Source organism: Pinus tabuliformis, chromosome 6, assembly GCF_031772625.1.
Source record: "Pinus tabuliformis cultivar Carrire ecotype Pingquan chromosome 6, CPIR1, whole genome shotgun sequence".
Taxonomy (NCBI): Eukaryota; Viridiplantae; Streptophyta; class Pinopsida; order Pinales; family Pinaceae; genus Pinus; species Pinus tabuliformis.
In genome coordinates, this window is record NC_142292.1 from 500,078,370 (window position 1) to 500,101,181 (window position 22,812).

A 22,812-nucleotide genomic window follows, 5' to 3' on the forward strand; every position below is an offset into this window, starting at 1 on the left:
AAAGCATAGGTCACTACCCAAAATTGAATGACATCTTAAAAACAATAAAATAATAAGGAAACAATGATGCAAAATAAAATAGTTGAACAATACCTTAACCATACCCCTACTAGCCATGTCAAGAATTTCATAAAACATATCAAAATATGTAATCTATAGGTGTAAACAACAAATTTAAACATAGGGATCTCATACTTATTTGAGAATCACTGAGAACCATTTTTCCCTCATACCGTTCATTGCATTATCGTCTATTAGGTCATAGATACAATGTCCATTCTTTTACAAGTAAAAAATGATGAGATCCATACATAAAGATTGTCATAAAACACATGTATAACCAACATAGTAGTAACAGAAATACAAATGAAATCACAACCATATGATCCACATATAAATCAATATAATACTCATAGAAATAATATGAGAAATAACCTTTCATTAATAATTCAAATCCAAACCTAGGATGGGATTACCACATTCCAACTGACCATAGAATGGCTGAGCCAAATCCCTCTTCAACCATTCACCCTTGTTCCATATTCCAAGCATGAATGTGGGACTCAAACCAAAGAAAAAATAGGGAATCTCGAGGCTAAACCACCTCACCCTCATCAATAGAAGTGAGGCTTTACCGTAATCCATCTTGCATCAATAGGACAACATGACAAACATGTCATAGCAAGATTTACCATGATCTCCACCCGATAATTAGGAAAAAATGCATGGATTCCACTAGATTCTCCACCTAAACCATGAGGAATTATCCCATCTCCTAGTCTCTCAGGATTTACCACAATCCAAACCTAGATCACTAGGCCATATACCAAGACCCACTCTTTAGGTTTTACCTCATATCCAAAACCTAGGATTACCAGGCCCGACAGAAAGAAACCACCTATTGGGTTTATCATATATCCTACAGTTTATCGACAAGAATTCCTAGGCCCACCGAGGAAACACAATCCTAGCTTTACCGCAACCCATAGTCTGGATCAGGTGTCACTTGGCTAGTGGCTTTACCGTGATCCATAGTCTAGTTCAGGTACAACTAGGCCATGATCTCTATCATTTAGAGATCCACCTCACTCAACTTTGAATCCATCTAGCAATCCAGCTCAACCAAAACATGAGAACCCCATCACACCATGGATATCCGGAAATGGAAAGGTTAAGCTAAAAACATTGTTACACCTGGAAAAACCCATGCCATAACAACAAAAAAACCACGTGCAATGTTATGCATGCCAAATCTAGCAAGGAAAATACACATGCAAATCAATACCTGCAAATAATCTTTCTATGGCTACTTGATCTTGCCTTTCCCTGCTTGATCTTCACTTCTTCTTGCCCTCTTTTCCTTTATTGGTCCAATGCCAAAATGCTTGAAGAAAACTCTATGCGTCCAAGAGTGAGAGAGATAGAGAGAATAATGAGATAGATCCAAAACTAAACTGGCAAAAGGTTACCAGCCAATCCTTAGAAGCCTTTTTATTAATGAGGCCTCTATTTTCTTCATTTTCCATTATTTTCCTTCATTTTCCTCTTCACATGCAACCTGTGACCTTTTACCTCCCTTTTCTCCTTATTTCCATTATTTCCATAAATAAATGTGCCAAAAATGCCATTTTTCCTTTCCAAAGCCTTAGCCATTGCCTTTTCCAATTTCCTTAGCCATACTAAATTGATGAACACCCACACTAGGATGTCGTTCCCAACATTCAACTTAGAATAAGTTTCTCATCAAGTGTGGTTATTATTTTTTCTCTTATTAACTTTTATTAAATGGAATTTTTTCTAGGGACGTTACAGAGCCATCCCCCCTGGGGGACACCACCCTCAGTTTTGAACCAAAAAGATACCTTAGAAAAATTGCTGAAAAGCAAACATGCTTTCCATGGATCTTTATAACATAGATTGATGTGGCATTTACAATGATCATCCTACTAAAAAGAAAACCAACATGACAACATGAAAACATAATGACATGACACTCATACCGCTTATTGGATCTTTATAACATAGCTCATGGCAGTATTTACATCCATATGCATATGTACATATACCAAAACACCATACCAGAATTTCTTTGCCTCAACCAACAAATAAGGAAGGATACATAGATCGCATTTGATCCACCATCTCCCATGTACCTTCATAGGGCCAAAGTGCTTTCACTACACTTTAACTCACTCAATTTATCAGTTTCAAAGCATGAGCAACTTTTTCTGCAGTATACACTGAGGCTCCGGTTGAAGTTATCCATCTGGTTCCACCTGCAATAGATACCAGTCAATCACATGATCAACATATTTAACATATGTCTTAAGAAATGACACATGGAAACCAGGATAGACTTTCATTGTCAGAGGAAGTGCAAGTCGATAGGCTACTAGCCCAATCCTCTGAACAATACTAAAGGGTCCACAAAATTGTGGTGCCAACTTGGCACATAATCCAATCTATAACGATCTCTTCTTTGGTTTGATGTGCAAGTACACATTCTCCCCAATTTAGAACTTATTGAACAACATGTTCTGATCTGCATAACGCTTCTACCTATTTTGTGCTACCTTTAGATTCTTCTTGATTACCTACATTTCATGTTCCATGTCTTCCAACATATCCGTTCTAATCAACACCCTTCTAATTGGATCACTCCAATTGATGGGAGTATTGCAACTCTGCCCATACAGTGCCTCAAATGGACTCATACTCTAAGATTCTAATATCCATTTTTGTAAGTGAACTCTACCAGTGGAAGGTACTCTTCCCACATTTCACTGCTAGTGCATCAAATAGATCCTCAACATGTCTTCCAATATCCTATTGACCATATCTACCTTTACATATTTCTACGGGGGATAAGTTGTAATTAAGGCCAATTATTTTCCCAAACCTACAAATAACTCCTTCCAAAACTTGGAAGTGAACTTTGTATCCCTGTCTGACACAATCTTATTTGGATCACCATGCAATCTAACCACATCTCTCATGAATACCTATGTTACATCGCTAGCTGAGAATGTAGACTTCACTAGAATGAAGCACACAACCTTTGTCAACCTGTCGACAACAAACATGGTGGAACCATGATGTCTCACTATCCTCATAAATCTTGTTATGAATTCCATGGAAATCAATTCCCATTTCCACTCTAAAATAAAAATTAGCTATAGCAGTCCACCTGGATTCTTACACTCTTCTTTCACACGCTGATAATCAAAACAACTAGACACAAACTCTGCTACATCCCTCTTCAGTATCACCCAATAATAAAATCTCTTCACTGTTGTCAATGTCTTCTGATACCCTGGGTGACCTAAATACGGTTTCACATGAAACTCCCTCAAGGTCACCTTCTTTATCTCACTATTATCTGGCACATACATAATGTTTTTGAATCTAACAAATCCATATGTTGTAAGACAATCATCCACATCGCGTGCACCTGAACCTGTACCCATAACTGTACCTATACTTGTACTACCACCTGCACCTGTGTTATGAAACCAGCTCACAAAAAGATAGAAAAGATAGATCAATGCCTTATAATTCAGCCTCTTCAAGGGGGAAACCTCCTTTACATTACACAAATGAACAATTCTTGGATGATACAAATGACAAGACCTCCTTTCTATATATAGGAGTCTAAGGGGTCATAATATAATCAAATCCAACATAACAATAATAATGTAAGGGAACAATAATAATAATAGTGGGCTTCTATGTGGCACACTAATAACATTATGGGGACTACATGGGTACAAAAATATAATAAGGGGGTTGTACTAATAACAATAAGGGGTTACACTAGTAGTATAGGGGCCTAACAGACCCCTCTCCTTCAAAAAGTGTTGTCCTCAATGCTTGAGTAGTTCTTGATGATTTGTATAAAATTCTTGTCCTCCCATGTGGAATATTCGGTGGGTAAGTTCTTCCACTTGATGAGAGACTATGAAATTGATCGATTTTGTAGCTGTCAGGTTCTTTCTTCTATGACTGCTCCAGGTTCCAATTTGATTTTTCCTTCCTCTTCAAGTTCTGGCAATATTGTTTGAATTGGAATATTCTACAACTTTTGAATGAGTGGCCACAATTCCTTGTCCTTCTTCCATTCATCCCTCGCTTCATTTGTCCAATCTGATTGGATAATAGAAATAGCACAAAACAATGCTTCCACATCCTCATTCTTTCTTGAGAGTGAATCTACAACAAAAATTTTCTTCCCTTTTCTATAGATGATGTCAAAGTCATAACCCAACACATTTGCGACCCATTGCTTTTCTGTTCTTCTAAAGATAATATTTGTTCTAAAAAGTCTTTAAGACTATCATGATCCATTTTTACCTTGAGGTGTCTTCCCATTGGGTAAGGTCACCATTTCTTAAGTGCATGTAGTATTGGCAACATTTCCTTCTCATAAATAGCTTGCTTGAGATGTCGCCATAAAAATACCCAATCACCTACATAAAAAAAAATTTCACTACGATGTTGATCTGCCTGTTGTTTCATTTGATTCTGCACCAAAGTGGCATTATCCTTTAAAAGATGGAGAACTTGTTGTTGATGCTCGATGTAATCTTTCACTGCTTGAACCTTTTTCTTCTTGATATGTCCTATCTTAAGAGTTTGAGGAGTGGTAATTTCTTCCAATGCTCTATAAGATATGGTAAGATTCATTTCTTGATGCTTGATGTGATCTTTCACTTCTTGAACATTTTTCTTCTGGATATGTCCTTCTATATTGATAGCTTGAGTAGTGGTAATTCCAGCCAATGCATTACAAGATATGGTTGGATTAATTTCTTCTTTCTCTATATGATATTTCACTTCTTGAACCTTTTTCTTCTTGATATGTCCTTCTATCTTAAGGGTTTGAGGAGTAGTAATTCTGGCCATTTCATTACAAGATATGGTTGGATTCATTTCTTCTTTCTCGATGTGATCTTTCACTTCTTGAACCTTTTTCTTCTTGATATGTCCTTCTATCTTGAGAGTTTGAGTGGTAATTCTTGCCAACGCCTTACAAGATATGGTCAAATTCATTTCTTCTTTCTTAGGGGTTGGGTCCTGGCGTATATCCTCTTCTTTTGATGTTTCTTGATCCTTTTCTTCCTCCTCTTCATACTCTATGTAAAATAATTTCTTCTCAACACACTTATGACATTTAGTGCATTTTCTATCACAATGTTAACAAATCCCTTTTTCTCTTTTTTCTTCCATTTGTTGTGTTGTAAGCCTTGTAGGTTGTGGAAGGCTAGGAGAAGAAACACCTCCATAATTATAGTCATGAGTGGTGGGATTCCTTGTTTCCATAATTTCGCTTTCAATTTTTCTTGCCAACTCGAATGCCTCCTCCAATGAATCAGGTTCCCAAAAACAAACTTCATGTTGAACGTTATCCTTTAAAGTCCCTATGAAGACATCAATCCTTTGCTTCTCTGGAATATAATTTACCCTTCTATTCAATTTTTGAAATTCCTCAATGTGCTCTTCCATTGAGCCCTTTTGTTTGAGATTTATCAATTGGCTAAAGAGGGAGTTTCTCTTTATATCCTCATAATGTGCTATCATTTCCTCTGTGAAAATTAACCACGTGATAAGTGGTTTATGAGAAAAAATCCCTTTATACCATAAAAATTGATTCGCTTCTAAATAATTAGATGCAATATATACCTTTTGTAACAGTGGTACAACATGTGGATCAAAATATTTCTCCATCTGTAGTATCCAATTTACTGAATCCTTGCCATCAAACTTCCTCATCTCGCTTTTTCTTGATTTTAGGAGCTCGACCTTGAAAAGACTGTAACTTTGTGATTTCGGATCTTCTAGCTCTAAAATTGTGTGTTATGAAACCAGCTCACAAAAATATAGAAAAGAGAGATCCACACCTTAGAATTCAGCCTCTTCGAGGGGACAACCTACTTTATATTACATAAGTGAAAAATTCTTGGATGATTCGAATGACAAAACCTCCTTTCTATATATAGGAGTCTAAGGAGTCACAATATAACCTAGCTGACCTAACAATAATAGTATAAAGCCACAAAAATAACAATAGAGGGATTCTATGGGGCACAGTAATAACAATATGGGGACAATAGGGGCACAACAATATTAATAAGGGATACAACTACAATAGTAATGGGGTAATCACTAGTATTATAGGGGCCCAACATGCCCCTCTCCTTCAAAAAAGTGTTTTCCTCAACACTTCAGTAGTTCTGGGTGCTTCTGTATAAAATTCTCATCCTCCCATGTGGAATCTTCAGCAGATAAGTTCTTCCACTTGATAAGATACTCTGAAATTGATCTATTTCGTAACTGTCGAGTTCTTGTTTCTGTGACTGCTTTTGGTTCCAATATAATTTTTCCTTCCTCGTCAAGTTCTGACAATATTGTTTGAACTGGGAGCTTGTCGCCTACAACCTTATTTAAACATGAAACATGGAAAACTGGGTGCAATCGAGAAGCTGCAGGAAGCTCCAATTTGTATGCCATAGTACCAATCTTTTGCAACACCTTGTATGGACCATAATACTTTGGTGATAATTTATTATCCTTCTTAGCTTGCTTGAGGGACATTTGATTATATGGTTGTAGTCATAGGAATACCCAATCACCTACATCAAAACTTCTTTCACTACGATGTTGATCTGCCTGTTCTTTCATTCTATTTTGTGCCAACATGTGGTTATCCTTTAAGAGTTGGAGGACATGTTGTTGATGTTCGATGTGATGTTCCACTGCTTGAACCTTAGAATTTTCTCTTAAATATGATTTGATGGATTGTGGCTGATATCCATAAAGTGCCATAAATGAGATCATTTTTGTTTTTGTATGGAAGGAAGTGTTATACCACCATTCAGCCAGAGGCAACCATTTGACCCATTGCGTCTGTTTATCACATTTGTTAACTATCTCAGTTTGCCCATCAGATTGAGGATGATAAGATGAGCTATGAGCTAAGTGAGTACCAAGACAAGAAAGTAATTCTATCCAAAAATTTCCAATGAAAATGGGATCTCTGTCACTTACAATAATCTTTTGGTTTCCATGTAGCTTTTGAATTGTTTCCATAAATGCAGTAGAAACTGTACTGGCTTTAAATGGATGTGATAATGCACAAAAGTGGGCATACTTGGTAAGTCTATCAACTACCACCATGATGACACTCTTTCCCTTAGACTTGGGTAAACCTGTGATAAAATCCATTGAAACCTCCTCCCAACGTTGGCTTGGAATGGATAAAGGTTGTAATAGACCCGGTGTCTTAATTGTTTCAACTTCATTTTGTTGGCAAACCAAACATTCTGCCACAAACTATTGAATATCTGATTTAAGGCCCTCCCAAAAAAATTCCTTCTTAACCCTGTGGTAAGTTTTTAAAAATCCTGAGTGCTCTCCTAAGGGAGAAGTGTTCAATTCCATAAGAATCCTTTGTTTTAGCTGGGAATTCTTACAGAGGTATAAGTGATCTTTGTACCATAATGAATCATTTTTCCAGCTAAATGTATCAGACGTATTGGAGTCTTGTTGTAACTTTCAAATAAGTGCCCACACTTCTTTTTCATTCTTCCATTCCTCCCTTGCTTCGTTTATCCAATTTGGTTGGATAATAGAAATCGCGCACAACAATGCTTCCACATCCTCATCCTTTCTTGAGAGTGCATCTGCCACCACATTTTGCTTCCCTTTTTTGTAGATGATTTCAAAGTCATAACCCAACATCTTTGTGACCCACTTTTTTTGCTCTTCAGAGGATAATCTTTGTTCTAAAAAGTATTTAAGGCTATCATGATCCGTTTTTACCTTGAAGTGTCTTCCCATTAGGTAGGGTCGACATTTCTTAAGTGCATGGAGTATTGCCAACATTTCCTTCTCATAAATAGCTTTGTGTAAAAACTTTCCCTTGATTGGACGACTTTCAAAAGCAATGGGTCTTTCATCTTGCATTAAAACAGCACCAATTCCATTTCTTGAAGCATCACATTCCACAATAAAAGTTTTTGTGAAGTCTGGTGTAGCTAAGACCAGTGCTTGGCACATTGCCTCTTTAAGATGCTTGAAGGCCTTTGTTGCTTCTGGAGTCCACGAAAATGCATCTTTCATCAATAATGTTGTTAGAGGTGCTGCTATTCTCCCATAATTCTTAACAAACTTCTGATAATACCCTGTCAACCCGAGAAATCCTTGCAGATGCTTTATGGATGTGGAGGTTTTCCATTACTTAATGGCTTTAATTTTGCTAGGGTCTACCTTAACTCCTTCATGAGATACAATATGACCCAGATATTCCACCTCTTGTACTTCAAAGAAACATTTGGATCTTTTTGCATATAATTGTTTCTCCTCCAATAATTGTAGCACCCTGTCAACATGTTCAACATGATCCTTCCAAGACTTGCTATAGATTAGTATATCCTCAAAAAATACTAACACAAATTTTGTAAGAAATGGTTTGAAAATGGAATTCATCAAATCTTGAAATGTTGAAGGTGCATTGGTAAGGCCAAAAGGCAAGGCCCAAAATTCATAATGACCCTCATGAGTTTTAAATGTTGTTTTTAGAATGTCTTCAGTCTTCATTCTGATTTGATGATATCCTGAACGAAGATCCAACTTAGTGAAGTAAATTGATCCATGCAATTGATCCAGTAATTCATCAATGACTGGAATGGGAAACTTATCTTTAATAGTGAGCTTGTTGAGCTCCCTACAATCCGGACACATGCACCATGATCCATCCTTCTTGTGCACCAATACTTCTGGAGCAGAGAAATAACTTTGACTCGATTGAATTATAACAGTCTCTAGCATTTCTGCAACCATATGTTCAATTTCACTCTTTTGGGAATAGGGATATCTGTACGGCCTGATGTTTGGAGGAACACTTCTGGAATTAGATGAATAGCATGATCATGATCACGAATAGGTGGAAGACCTTTGGGAGCCTCAAATACCTTGGAATGATTATCCAAGAATTTTTTTAGATCTAGAGAAATAGATGATTCCAATGTGGAAACATCTAGCGAACATAATTGTGCAATTACACCTCTTTGTTCCTTTTTTAGAAGCTTTGTCATACCGTTAGAGCTGATTATCTTTTCCAGTTTCCCTGCAATACCCCCTAATTCAACTTCCTTTCCTTCCATAGAAAATTTCATGAAAAGTTCTTGAAAATTAAAAGATATTGTACCCAAGGATTGTAGCCATTGGACTCCTAGTACAACATCAACACCTTCCATTGGAATGGAAAGCATTGGGATAGTCAATACATATTCTCCCATGGATAGCTTGATATTATGGCACTTTCCAGAGAAATTTATTGTTCCTCCATTTTCAACCATCACTTGACACTCTGGTGCTGGATATAAGAAGCAATTCAATTCTTTTGCTACCTTACAATGAATAAAATTGTGGGTACTTCCTGAATCAATCAACACTATTAACTTTTTCTTCTTGATTTGTCCTTCTATCTTGATGGTTTGAGGAGTGGTAATTCCTACCAATGCATTACAAGATATGGTCAGATTCATTTCTTCTTTATCTAGGCTTTGTCACTGGAGTATATCCTCTTCTTTTGACCTTTCTTGCTCCTTTTCTTCTTCCTCTTCACAATCTATGTAGAATAATTTCTTCTCAGGACACTTATGACCTTTAGTGTATTTGCTATCACAACTGTAACAAAGCCCTTTTGCTCTTTTTTCTTCCAACTGTTGTGGTGTCAACATTATAGGTTGTGGAAGACTAGGGGCAACAACACTTCCATATTTATAGTTGTGAGTAGTATGCTTCTTGGTTGCCATAATTTTTTTTTCCATTTTTCTTGCTAACCTGAATGCCTTCTCTGATGAATCAGGTTCCTAAAGGCGAAAACCATGTTAGATATTATCCTTTAAAGTCCCTATGAACACATCAATCCTATGCTCTTCTGGAATATTTTTTACCCTTATGTTCAATTTTTGGAACTCCTCAATGTGCTCCATTATTGAACCCTTTTGTTTGAGACTTATCAATTGACTAAAAAAGGTGTTTCTTTTTGTATCCTCATAATGTGTTGTCAATTCTTTCATAAAAATTGCCCAAGTGATAATTTGTTTATGAGAGCAAAGCCATTGATACCATACAAACTGATTTGGTTCCAAATATAAAGTTGCAATACGTACCTTTTGTGTGTTTTGCACATTATTGAGATCGAAAAATTGCTCCATCTGTAATATCCATGTTGCGGGATCCTTGCCATAAAAATTCCTCATATCGATTTTTGGAATATGGTGGGTCTTCGATCCAACATTAGAGTCTATGGAATCATGATTAACATTTCTTTTGTTCTCATCATGAGTTTCCTTTACTATCCTTTCACCATTAGTGACCATTTCTTGTAGCAACTTATTCATATTTATCTTCAATTCTTCCATCTTATCATCCATGCCATCAATTTTAGCGTCCATGCCATTCATCTTAGCTTCCATGCCATCCATCTTAGCTTCTACGCCTTTCTTTAAACAATCCATCTTAGCTTCTACACCTTTCTTCAAACCATCCATCTTAGCTTTTACATCTTTCCTTAAACCATCCATCTTAGATTCTGTTGCTTTTTGTCCAAGTGACACTTGTTGCACTTGGTCTCGTAATTTTGATATATCATGTTGCATTTCTTCCTCTTATTCATAAGTCATGCTAGAGCTTTCAGGTTGCTTACTAGGTGTTTGCGTTTTCTTTCCTCAGGGCATCATTTACCGATTCAAACTAATTTTTCAAACCAAGCTTATGCAAAAATTTTAAAAAAACTACACACATTTTTCACTTTGTAGAAGCTTGATATTGAATCTGATGTATCTCTGCAATTTCGAATCATCCAGTTCTAAAATTGCAACTTGTAGTAGCCCTCTGTGTCCTCTTTCCAATTCCACCAGTCTGATCCAAGTTGGATTCTCCAAGGAAGAGTTATGCACAATCTCCCAAGATGACCTGATTATAGACTAGTTCAGTATAGCGAACTTGTACGACGTGCCACGAGTCACTGTTTCGACCTTTGGAACTGAAAAAAGATATAAAAGAAACTACAGTCCATTTTCTTTTTGTACCTTCTTACAAAATTTCAATCTGATTCTCAAAGAGAAAGTTATGACGATTTTACCCAGGTCACCTGTTTGGAATGTAATTCAAGAGTCTGCAAAAATACCAACTTCCTCAGATCATATCTCCGCAAATATAGCGCGAAAAGCTATGAAATTTAGACCCGAGATTCAATGCGATTTCTTCTCAAATGGATTTTTTTTTAGCTTCTAAAACGTCGCAAAAAAAATTTATAGTGAAAATTCCACGATGACCTGTTTGGAGCAACAAAACCCTAGAATCCAAACCTCTGATACCAAATGTTATGAAACCAGCTCACAAAAAGATAGAAAAGAGAGATCCATGCCTTAGAATTCAGCCTCTTTGAGGGGGAAACCTCCTTTACATTACATAGATGAGCAATTCTTGGATGATTCAAATGACAAAACCTCCTTTCTATATATAGGAATCTAAGGAGTCACAATATAACCCAGCCGACCTAACAATAATAGTATAAAGCCACAAAAATAACAATAGAGGGATTCTATGGGGCACAGTAATAACAATATGGGGACAATAGGGGCACAACAATATTAATAAGGGATACAACTACAATAGTAATGGGTTAATCACTAGTATTATAGGGACCCAACATTGTGATCTGCAGTAGCCCTCTGTGTCCTCTTTCCAATTCCACTAGTCTGATCAAAATTGGATTCCCCAAGGAATAGTTATTCCAAATCTCCCACGGTGACCTGATTATAGACCTTTTCAGAAGAGAAAACTTGTATGAAGTGCCATGTGTCACTTTTTTTACTTTCAGGTCTAAAAAATATACATCGGAAGCTAATGTCCATCCTCTTTCTGTAACTTCTTACGAAATTTCAATCTGATGCTCAAAACAGAAGTTATGATGATTTTCCCCAGGTCACCTGTTTGGAATGAATTTCAGGAGTCTGCAAAAAGGCCAACTTCCTCAGATCATATCTTTGCAAATATAGTGCAAAAATATTTGAATTTCAGACCCAAGGTTCAGAACGATTTCAAACGAAATGGGTTTTCTATTTATCATCTGAAACATCGCAGAAAAAAGTTATAGCACAAATTCCACGATGACCTATTTAGAGCAATGAAACCCTAGAATCCAAAGCTCTGATACCAAATGTTATGAAACCAGCTCACAAAAAGATAGAAAAGATAGATCAACGCCTTAGAATTCAGCCTCTTCAAGGGGGCAACCTCCTTTACATTACACAAATGAAAAATTCTTGGATGATACAAATGACAAGACCTCCCTTCTATATATAGGAGTCTAAGGGGTCATAATATAATCAGAGCCGACATAAAAATAATAATGTAAGGGCACAATAATAACGATAGTGGGCTTCTATGGGGAAAAATAATAACAATATGGGGACTACATGGGTACAACAATATAATAAGGGGGTTGTACTAATAAAAATAAGGGGTTACACTAGTAGTATAGGGGCCTAAAAACCTATAACTGTACTACTACTTGTACATATACCTGTACTATCACATGTAACTGTACCAATACTCTGCTGCAACCTGTTCACAATCTCCATATACCTGACATCCTACTGAGCTTCCTGCAAGATTATATCCTATAATTCTATCCCTTAGGAGCTCATAACTGCTAAGTGATTTACCTGTACCTGCCTACTAAGAAAATTTTTGGCCATGTTCTCCATTCCTTTAATGTAGTTGATATCGAAATCAAACTTACTGATCGTGCCCAACCATATAGCCTATCGAGCATTCACATTTAGTTGGTCAAACAAATATGTCAACCCAATGTGATCACAAATCAATACAAACCTCTTGCCCAGAAGATAATTCCTCCACATCTTCAATGCATGTATGATTAATGTTAAATCTAAATCATGTGTTGGGTAGTTCTTCCCGTGCTTGTTTAGTTTTTTGACCCATAGCATACCACCTGTCCATCCTACATAAGGACTCAAACAAGTCCTCTCTTGCAAGAATTTGTGCACACTACAAACTCTTTTTCTGGATCTACAACCTATAGCATTGGTGCATGTGTAAAAAACTTCTTAAGTTGCTCAAAAATAGCCTCACACTCCTCTATCCATTCAAACTTCTTATCCTTCCTCTGTAATGATGTAATAGGATAAGAAATTTGTGAGAAGTTCATGATGAACCTCATGTAATATCCTGCCAATCCCATGAAATATCTCACCTCATCCACATTCCTGAGAGATACCCACTCCATGATGGCCCTTATCTTTTCTGGATCTACTTCAATTCCCTCCTTGGAGACAACATGTCGCAAGTAGTGTACCTTAGTCTGAAAGGAACTGCACTTGTTGATATTAGCATACAACTGATGCTCTCTCAACAATCTCAACACTGTTGCTAAATTCTTGGCATGCTCTTCCTCATTTTTAGAATATACTAATATGTCATCAATGAAAACAATAGCAAACTTATCCAAATATGAATGCAACAAATTATTCATCAATCGCATAAATATAGATGGAGCATTGGTCAAACCAAATGGAACTACAACAAACTAATAATGCCCATACCCAGTCCTCAAAGTTGTCTTGTAAATGTTCTCCTCTTTGATGTGTACCTAGTGATATCCAGATCTCAGATCAATCTTAGAACACTGATACTCCCTTCAAATGATCGAACAAGTCATCAATACTCAACAATGGATACCTGTTATTGATGGTCACTTTGTTCAACTACCTGTAATCAATGCATAATCTGAGAGTACCATCTTTCTTCTTCACAAACAATACTAGTGTGCCCCAAGGTGATACTCTTGGTCTAATGTATCCTTTGTCAAACATTTCCTTTAACTACAACTTCAACTCTACCAACTCATGTGTGCACATCCTATAAGGTGGTCTTGATGCTAGAGCTGCCCCTCGAACTAACTCAATAGAAAAGTCTACCTCCCTGTGATATGGAAACTATGAAATGTCCACACGAAATACATCCTGAAACTATTGTAGAACTGGGTGTCTGTTTAAAACGTCATCATCTTCAACTTCCTTACCCTTTTCACTAGAAATGTGCACTACAAATAACATACACCCTTTCCTATTAGTATGCTTTACTTGCATAACTGTCACCATCCTAACTAATGTGGATTTCTTCTTTTCTTGTAAGACTCTTGGTTTCCCATTATCATCAACACACTCAATGGCTTTGTCATAACAATCTACCTTGGTTCGACGAAGATAGAACCAATCCATGCCCAACAACATATTGTATGATCCCAACGGTAATACATTCAAATGTGTTGTGGTGGGCATACCATTCAAATCAAATGTACATGATCTTACCCAATGAAGAACTCGCTTTTTTGTACCTATATCGAACTGCACTAACCAATATTTTTCATGAAATTCCTTACTCAAACCACACTTATCAACCAATTCAGGACTAACATAGCTATAATTAGATCCAGGGTCAATCAAAATAGAAATAACTTGATCAGAAAGCTTGGTGTCGATCTCAATGATAGATTCCTAATGATCTGCCTATTTTTTATTGAATGTTGCATACATACGAGGAACACTTTGACCAACATCCCCAACAATTTGTGCCTTCTATGCACTATATATCCAATGCCTACCACCTTTATCTGTGGAAAATATCTCTTAAAATGCTCCTTTCCGCATGTCCACCACTCCAGCCGACTAGTGCCCTCACCTCTATGTTGTTGTTGTTGTTGTGACCCATGTACCTATCTAGTTGCATTGAACCTCTTTTTTGGTGCCAAATTTTATTTCTCATCTACATTTTGAGGCCTTGTTCTTTCTTGCTTCTATTTACCTTTACCTTTGTCTTTTCCCTTCCATCCTTACTAAGATGCATTCTTATGCTTTAATTGTTCATAATAATGCTTGAATTTCCCAATATCTTCCTCAAGCGGCCAAGGTTCATCATACTCCATCTGATCTCTAAAGGCTAATGGAAATCCACAAAAAAATTGTTGAATTTTAGCCTTCTCATCTTTAGGATATGGTACATAGCTCAATATCTCTAGAAACTTGGTCGTGTACTCTTCATCTGGCATTGATTGCATTTTTGGCTAATAAAACTCTTTGGCCTTACTGTCATAGTACCATTATAACAAGTATTCATTCCTGAAAAAAAACTTGAACTGATGCCAACTCAAGTCATATGTCCTGATGTCTCTGACCCGCTTCACATCTTCCCACCAAATGTCTGCTTTACCTTTCAAGTTGAAGATAGCTACTCTAGCCTTCATGTTATCTTTGTAATTATGAAACTCAAAGAATTTTTTGATCCCAAGTATCTAAGCCTTTGCATCTTCTGACTTCTTCACATCTCCATCAAAATTAAGTTGCTTCTCCTTCTTAAATTGATCTTGCATGCATCCCCTATCACCCCTCTTGTAAGTATGTTAACGATGACGATCATGATGTCTATCCAAACCATAACTAGAATAGTACATGTATCCATCACCTCTTCTATCCAGAGTATCCAACAACATGCCATCTCTAATAGTGTCATCTCTATCTAAAATGTGACCACCATGAGACCTACTTCCATAAGCCCCATTAGTTATGTCCTCTTATCAATGGTTGATCCGAAGTGGCACTTGTTGTTGCAATTCTAACAAACTGTAAAGAAGTATAACATTAACCTCTACTTGTTTCTCTTGTGTCTGTATGATTCTAACATTGTCTGACTTAAAACTCCTTATTTCTTCCTTTAAGGTTCTCAATGTGTCTACCAAATCAAAAGAGTGCCCAACACCACGCTACTCATCTGACTCATAGGGATAGTTTTTGTATTCTATCATCCTGTTATCCATTTGATCTTTTTCCTACAAGGCATACTACGTCAGCTAAACCAACTCACAATAAATCAACGTACCTTAGCATAATTCAGGGAGGATACCTTGTCTACAAGATCAACAAATCAACATGATACATGCATAGCATAATCATAATAGCATATAGACATATAACAAGTAAGTGCATCAACACATAAGCATCATTTCAGCTAGATTCCAATCATCAATGCATGACCTCATCAATGGCGTGTATCACAACCTCATGCATGACAAACACCATTACACCATTGCAAACTTGACCACATGCAAACATTAACATGCGTAAGCAATGCATAATCAAACACACACACTCCTGAATGCATATAATCAAGCATAAGTGAACAATACTTGAAACCCATATTACAAGAATGATACATGCAACCAAGCATACAATAATGTAACCAAGTGTACAAAATGATAAATGTAAGTGACATATAACAACATGTAACATGTCATACACTCATGACGATGCATTTCACAACAACAACATCAACTTCCACATGGTGACATCACTACAACCATGATCAGCACCATGGAATGCAACAAGCACATGGAATTAAAACATAAGAGAAACACATGCAACCGAAATTCATGCATGACCAGCACACACATCCCATCCAGTCTAACAGGTGAACCATGCTCTAATACCACTCTGTAACCACCCTCCTCCTACATCTACCAAAAGTAATCGCCAACCCGGGTAAACATGTGACGAGAGGCTACTATGATCAGATTCAACATCCTATGTGATCTTAAGGAAATGGAATCAATGGAAGCACAACATACCAACCTTCCACATAAGTGTCTGGATACTTGAGAACCATTCAAGCACCTCAGGCAGCTTGCCCCTTGGTCGACTGAAGTTTTTGATCACTTGACCTTTGGATTCTATAATGGCATAGGCATCTCAGTGTCCAAGAGGCTCTCGATGCTCTCATATTATAGGCATGCCAGTGTCTAAGGACTATTTTGTCTAGTTTTGTGCCAGTGTCCCCAAGATTTAAGCCACTTTTTCAGGCCCAGAGCTCATGTCATTGCATAGAATTGAATGACATCTTTAGAATAGTAAAATAATAGGGAAACAATGATGCAAAAAGAAAATAGTTGAACAAGCCCTTAACGAAACCCCTACTAGCCATGAGATACATTTCGTCAAACATATCAAAAATATGTAATCTACAGCTGTAAACAACATATTTAAGCATCAACATCTCATACTTATCTGAGAATCATTAAGAAACATTGTTCCCTCATACCTTTCACTTGATTATCATATATTAGGTCATAGATACATTGTCCATTCATTTACAAGTAAAAACATGATGAGAGCCATACATAGACATTGTCATAAAACACATATATAACCATCATAATAACATCAAAAATACCAATGAAATCATGACCATATGATCCACATATAAGCCAGTACAATATTCATAAAAATACAAGGAGAAATAACCTTTCATTAATGACACAAAATCCAAACCCGAGATGGGACTAACACATTCCACCCGACCATAAAATGGCTGAGCCAAATCCCTCTTCAGCCATTCACCCCTTTTCCATATTCCAAACATGAATGTGGGACTCAAACCAAAGAACCAACCAGAGCATCCTAACGCTAAACCACCTCACTCTCATCAATAGAAGCTAGGCTTTACCGTAATCCATCCCGTATCACTATCCCAACATGATAACAATGTCATAACATAATCTACTATGATCTTCTACCGATCACTAGGCCAAACAAGCATGGATGCTACTAGATTCCTCCACCTACACCATGAGGAATATTCTTGTCTCCTAGTCTCTCAAGATTTACTACAATACAAACCTAGATCACTAGACCCTAAACCAAGGCCCACAATCTAGGATTTGTTTCATATCCCAAACCTGGGATTACTAGGCCCAATGGAGAGAAAATCACCTGTTGGCTTTAAAGTATATCCTACCATTCACGGGGAAGGATTCTTAGGCCCAACGAGGCAACACAATCCTGGATTTACCGCAACCCATAGTGTGGATCAGGGGTCTCTAGGCCAATGGCTTTACCATGACCCGCAGTTTGGTTCAAGAACCAATAGGCCACATGCTCTATCATTTGGAGATCCACCTCACTTAAGTTTGAATCCATATGACAATCCAGCTTAACCAAAACATGAGAACCCCATCGAACCATGGCTATCTGGAAATGGCAAGGTGATGTTGAAAACATTGTTACACCTCACTGAAACCATGCCATAATAAAAAAAGAAACACATGAAATTCCATGAATTCCAAATCAAGCAAGGGAAATACACATGCAAATATATTCTTGTAAAGAATCCTGATGTAGTTGCTTGATCATGCCTTTCCTTCCTTGATCTTTTCTTCTTCTTGCCTTCATTTCCTTTCTTGATCCAATGCCAAAATTCTCCAAGAAAACTCTAAGTGCCCAAGAGAGAGAGAGAGAGAGAGAGAGAGAGAGAGAGAGTAATGAGAGAGCTCCAAAATTGAATTGACAAAAGGTTACCAACTGATCCTCAGAATGAGGCCTCTATTTTCTTCATTGTCCATTATTTTCCTTCATTTTCCTCCTCACATGTAATATGTGGCCTTTCACCTCCCTTTCCTCCTAATTTCCATTATTTTAATGAATCAATGTGCCAAAAATGTCATTTTTCCATTCCAAAGCCTTATCCATTTCCTTTGCCAATTTCCTTAGCCATAATAAACTGATGAACACTAACACTAGGATGTCGTGTATAACATTAACTTGGAAATCTCTTAGGACATGTAGGAAATCTCTTAGGTCGTGATTTGTCAAATTTTGAAAAAACTAGCATAACAAATCTACATGGACTCTATGCATGTCTTATTTATTTTCAAAGGAAATACCATATTTATAATTTTATTTTGTGTTTCCTTCACTATTCTAATTCATGCACCATAATTCATTTTCTTGACTAACTATACTCCTTAAATATTGTGGAAGTTGTTTTATTTTTTCTATGAAGGATCTATCGTTCAAATAAAAAATGTCACCCACAAGGGATATATCAATTAGAAATGAACTTGATAATGACTTTCTTTGTTCCATGAAATTCTAAGTTCAAACCTCCCTATGTGTCAACTAACCAAAAAAACATTTAAGGATGGTCATCATCAACATTTATGGGTTATTCCTTTTACAATGTTTCTTCATGAATTGATGTCATACACCCCTAGTGGCACTCTATTTTTTTGTACTAATCCTAATGTTTACCATTACAGCAATAGTTATTGATATATCTAAAAGGAGATTTTCCATGAAAAATATTTAAAAATATTGGCATAACTTTGAACTAACCATCCTAATCATTGCTTTATTTTCCTTCATCTATTCTTTCCTTCTTCCCAGTTCAGTTTTATTTTGGATTTCCTTCGATGATGATTTTCTATAATTTTCATAAAAAAATCTTGTTAATCCCTATAAAATCCCCCATGTTAACCCAAAAGCCCCTTATTAATCCCTAGATAATGAGTTGTTACATTCCTATTTTTAAATTCTTATGTACACTAGAACCCCTCATGGTCTCACTTTATTGTAATTTATCCTTTATCTCCTATGTATATACTAAGGAGACATAGTCCTACAATCATCAAATATTCTCTTGTTCATTGCATTTATTTTATAAGGAGGTTTCCCCCTCGAAATGGACTATAATTATTCGTTCCTTGTCATTTTTAAAGCACAAGGATCATAATATTTGGTATTAGAGCTCTTGATCCTAGGGTTTTGCTACCTCAAAAAGGTCATCATGGAATTTTCACTATAACGTTTTTTCTAAGAGGTTTTAGATGGTAAAGCCTAGTTAATATTGAGAAGACATCTTAAACAATATTTGATCCAAGTCTTAGATCTAGTTTTCTATAGGATATTGTCCAAGCAAGTTAGGGATTTTGAATGTTCCTAAATTCTCTCTTAAATAGGTCAATTCCAAATTTCATTGTATCATTTTTCTATGAGGCCTCAAACCATCAAACTTAGATGTCATTGAGGAAAAATAGGGGTGAACATTTGGTCCAAGTTTCATATCATGGTTTTCTATATTTTCATATATACTCTCCAAGGACATTAGGGTTTATGTATGCTCTAGAATTCAGTACCAAACATGTTAGTTTTGAATTTGTTCTATAATTATTTTCTTTAAGGTTCCTATTATCGCAGACAAATCATCCTTGTGAACATGAGCGATCTCCCTAGATTCAAAAGAGATCTAGTAACGAACAAAACAAGTGACTACTACCTTTCCTTAATTTATAGCTAAAATATTAAATATGAGATATGTAAGGGCCTCTTACCCTTCTTCTAAATGTCTATGGAAGTCCTTTCAATGCTTTCAAAAGCCTTTCCTCGTTGATTCACAGAAAGACCTGCATGAACATAAACAAACAAGGCATAAAAGCATGGCTTAGATAAACATGAAACACAAAATGAATAAAATATGTGATATAGCATATATCATAGTATTAAACCAATATTCAGTTATAAACTATACAAAATATCAATAATTATTGCAAAGATAATTAAAATAGGTGCAATTATGAAAGAAACAATTTCTTGTACTAACTTGAACAATAAGAAGAAATACAACCTTGCATTGATGATGTAATCCTCCTCTCAATGGTCTACAATCCTCCCCTTAAGTGACAAGCTTTCCAAACCTATTCAAACAACATAAGTGTACATCGAGAAGTCCCTCCTCCACCCTCTAGTTTGTGTTGAATTTATAGGCCAAGAGGAGGAGGTTTGAGATTCTTTTCTCAAGGGATGAGATCCTCAAAAGGAGGTTTTAGGGTTCCAAAAAGGGAGGAAGACTGATCCATGAATAGAGGGATGAGGCCCAAGTATGTAGATTCTCAAGGCCTTCATTTGGTAAATATTCCTCCAACAAGGCTTCTAGAAATCACTTTATATTTTTAGTCTCATTAAGAGATTTGCACGTTTTTCAATGGAAGACAGAGCCAAACTATGTTGTGCAAAATGGTCAAAACTGCATTTGCATAGATGCTGGCTAGGGAATTGTGCAAGTGCTTAAAAGTAAGTTTTTTACCAATGTAAGCCAATATTCTTGTTTTCTTTGGGTTTTTTTTGCTTCCAACATTGTAGAGGAATTCTTGGAACATGTCATCGGAAAGTGAGAGATCCAGATTAGCAGTCATTTTCCTAATGGTGACAAAATGACGTGTAATAGATTTTCCCCTAAATTTTAAAGTCAGAAAGGATGTTGAGGACTGAGTGCCTTATTATGCCAAAGTTCAGAATAGAGACCAATTGGTTGGGGACCCGAAACAAACAATCAACGATTTTGATAAAATATCCTCATATAAACATCACTGAAGTAGGAATTCCCATACTCAAAGTAAAAGTATCTCAAAGAACCAGTATGGAAATATACAAGGATAAATGTCAATAGTGGGCACAGTATGGATGTAGCCATCCAATATGGATTTATCTTTACAATCATCAATATATTGAAACTTCGTGCAACATGGATGGATGAACTTTAAGTCAAAGGTCTTGGTCTTCATCTCTATCAATCCATAGTACGAATCTAACCATGTCAGTGAATGTGTCGAAGTCAAACATGGTAGAAACCACCTGATTACCGGTCAATGATGTGAAATGTTAACAAGTGCGAGAGAAATAACCAATAATGAAAATTGTTCTCAAGGTACTCTAGTACAATCTATGAATTGTGATTAAATTTCTTGAAGTAAAACACACTAGAATCACTTGATCGGAGGTCAATAATGAGAACCTATCATCAAAGGTGAGAAACCTTCCATTAAGGCATGCAAGTTCTAAGGTACCAAAGGAGGTTTCTAGATCAAATTCCTAGATAATGAGTCAAAGTTGATAGGAAGCGACCTTTCTTAGGAGGTACTACAACATGAAACTCATGTCAATTTTTGAAGAATAAGTTTGAGTGATTTAAGACTGACATGGAGATGGACAACGTGATTGAGGGCTATGAATAGAAGTTAATTCTTACTGAGGTTGGACTTCTCTTAAACATATTAGTGACATGAAATTTTGACTTGAAAACATCTGACTGAAAAGATAAGACCCAAAATCAATATGAAGGTTTTCAATAAGGTGTGATGAATTTGAGTGGAAAATGGATTTCCCAACCTAGACACAAAGGTGACAGAGTGTCATGTTCAAGAGCAACATAATTCCTTCTTACAATATGAAAACAAATGTTTATTTCCAATTTTCCCCCAGTAAGTACCTCCTTATTTTTATGAAAGCTTGAGGAGGATAACATATGCTTGTCCTTTAAGCTCATGCTTTGGATGAGTCCTTAAGAGCATTTTTAACAAGCCCTAGGAAGGAGTGGTTCAGTCTCATCATGATTGAGGAGTCTTGCATTGCTTATATTTTAGGAGTCCAGTGAAGGGATAACTTGATGTCATTTTCATATTTAAAGAATTTGAAAAAGACACGAAAAGAAAACTCATTAAAATCTTTCAATGTAAAGTTTAAACGAGCCCGGAGAAAGAAAAGATAGATGTTTTTCATATTTAGGGAGTTAGGAGAAAAACATAAGTAAACTCTGAAATGTCCTTTTTCGTAGATTTAATCTCTCAAGGCCGGAAAATGGTAAAATAATGTAAGAGATAACTCTTTTTATGATGATTAGTCAAAGTATACCTTTTTCGTAAATAGTCCACATTATCCGTAAAAGGGGTAAATTTATATCAAATAGATATTTTTCATTTACTTTAACGAGTTCAAAATAAACAACCATACTTGGCAATATTTTCATGTTTCAAAAGTTGGAAAGGAGCTTAAAGGTAAATCTAGGGGTTCACTTTTTTGTAATTTTTTAAGAGTCCGAAAATGTGATAAAACTTTA